The 2,588-nt window shown below is 42.0% G+C and overlaps 1 pseudogene; it reads left to right on the top strand.

The window, feature by feature from the left end:
- The first annotated feature begins 447 nt into the window (after positions 1-447).
- On the top strand, positions 448-1,383 carry LOC106841877 (olfactory receptor-like protein OLF3; annotated as a pseudogene).
- Positions 1,384-2,588: the final 1,205 nt, after the last annotated feature.

Here is a 2,588-nt window from a genome sequence, read left to right as displayed (position 1 = left end):
TTTTCATAGCTAGAGAATCCAGAAGTAAAACTGTAAATGTTTAAAAACTGTTCATACCCGTTAGGTTTCATTCAACAGGGATTTTGAGCTAGTAAGGAGGGAAAAACTGGGATCCAACAAAGGGCTAGATAAACCCCATGGTTAGGAATTGGCTCTACAGAAGAGAATCGCCTGTTACAGTTAATCATTTTCACTCAAATCTCTAAGAATTTTAATAAAACCTTTCCTACTTAAGGAAGGAGAAAAGAATTTTCTTTTTTCCTTGAATTTGAGCCCCATCAATGGGTTCTATTGTGGTCCCAAACCCTGAAGGACACATAGAATCTGAGAAATCACAGCGCTTAATATTAGATGGCTGTTTGGTCTAAATGACCTTGTAAGACACTCTGCCACCATCCGTATCTGGTACTTATTGATTTGTAACTAGGGTTTGGTCTTCAGAGGCTCATGGGCAGGGAAAACCAGACATGGATGAGTGAGTTCATTCTGCTGGGCTTGTCCAGCTTCTGGGAGACTCAGGTTTCCCTCTTCGTTCTTTTCCTGGCCATGTATCTGGTGACCGTGCTGGGGAACTTCCTCATCATCCTCCTTATCAGAATGGACAGCAGGCTAAATACACCCATGTACTTTTTCCTTAGTGTCCTGTCATTTGTGGACATCTGTTATTCCAACAGCATTGTCCCACAAATGCTTGTTCACTGACTGTCAGCCTCGAAGTCCATCCCGTTCCACAACTGTTTGCTCCAGCTGTCCATCTCGCTGGCAGTGGCAAGCACGGAGTTCTTTCTGCTGGGAGCCATGGCCTATGACCGCTATGTGGCGGTGTGCCACCCACTTCACTATGCAGCCATCATGCATGGAGGACTGTGCCTGGGGCTGGCTGCCGGCTGCTTGGTGGCTGGTTTCATGAATTCACTGATGGAAACAATCATCACCTTCCGGCTTCCTCTGTGTCACAAAGTTATCAATCACTTTGCCTGTGAGACCCTAGCAGTGCTACGGCTAGCCTGTGTGGACATCTCCTTCAACAAGGTCATGGTGGCTATCTCAGGATTTCTGGTGATCATGCTTCCCTGTTCTCTGGTCCTCTTCTCCTATGGTCGTATAGTTGCTGCCATTCTGTGTATTCACTCTGCCCAGGGACGCCGCAAAGCATTTGAGACCTGTGCTTCCCACCTCACTGTGGTTTCCATGTGCTTTGGGGCAGCCATCTTCACATATATGAGACCTGCGGCTGGCTCCTCAGCAGAACAGGAGAAGATGGTCTCCCTGTTCTATGCTGTGGTGACCCCAATGTTGAATCCTTTAATCTATAGCTTGAGGAACAAGGAGGTGATGAGTGCCCTAAGAAGAATGTTGGAAAAAATTAATGAAAAAAGATAAAGATTCAAAGAATTTCTCCTTTCCTCCAACAGCCCAAAGAGTGGCATTCCAAACAAAGAGAAAATGATTGATGTGCCCTTTCTCCTTAGATTTGCTGATAAGGTAGATCATTCTGACCAATTTCTTATAGACTGACTTTCCACCTTAGTCCACATGTTGACTATGTATCACTGCCCTATTATACATACAGTAAAAAAAGTCTTCAATGATTAAACATATTCCTCTCTTCCCTTTCACATTCCTCCTGCATATTCCCTCAGGAAATGCAATGTGGTCAGGGAAGTGCTTCAGTGTGAGTGAGAGCAGCCACTCTTCTATCTTGACCTCATCCCTCACCAGCAATGTAGCTTCGAAAAATGTTCTTAATGTCTCTGAGCACCAGTGTCCTCAGCTGGGAAAAGAAGTATCAATATCTTGTATGTGTAATTACCTTGAAGATTGCAGACAATCTATGTAAAATAACTTTTAGAGTGGCTGGCAGAGAGTAGATATTCAACTATTTTTAAAAATGGTTTTCAGGACACAGTTACAGGGCTAAGCATTACACAGCCTTCTCTCTATACACAAGTATTCAAAATGAACTTGTTTTCTATTGCTTTTGCTATAGTGGGTCACTGTTCTGTGTCTGCTCCAGGTGATTTTACTCAGAACCATGGCATCTATCTATCTATCCACCCATCCATCTATCTGATCTCTCTATTGTTTAAGCAAAAGATCTTGTTTTTTTTTATCACCAAGCCAACAAAACATTTCTCAAGAGCTCTGAACACATATATCCAATTGCTTGCTTATCACCTTCACTTACATCATGTGAATGTCTTTCTTAACAAGTCAAAATAGAGCTGTTGTGTTTGCTTCCTCTATCCCAAGCTGGTCCTTTCTTCTTGCCCCAATATGTCTTCACTGTAGTAGTAGAAGGAACCATACACATGCAGAATGAATCTTGATTCCTTTGTTTCATACTCAATCCATCAACAGATCCCAAGAGCTTTACCAATAAAATATGTGATGAATCTGATTTCTGTTTCCACTTCTGCTTTCTACGTTTTATTCTTTACACAACAGCTTTACTTTTTACAATTATTATGTGATTTTGGATTTTGTGTTGTAAAATAAAGCACAGAGGCAGGAAACCACACTAAACAAATGTGTATTTATTTAGTGAATTATTAAAAGACAAACCCCCTTGCAACAACCTCTCAAGT

The sequence above is a fragment of the Equus asinus genome, chromosome 1, assembly GCF_041296235.1.
Source record: "Equus asinus isolate D_3611 breed Donkey chromosome 1, EquAss-T2T_v2, whole genome shotgun sequence".
Taxonomy (NCBI): Eukaryota; Metazoa; Chordata; class Mammalia; order Perissodactyla; family Equidae; genus Equus; species Equus asinus.
The sequence above is the reverse complement of the archived record's forward strand: the minus strand, read 5'-3'. Positions and strand labels throughout refer to the sequence as shown.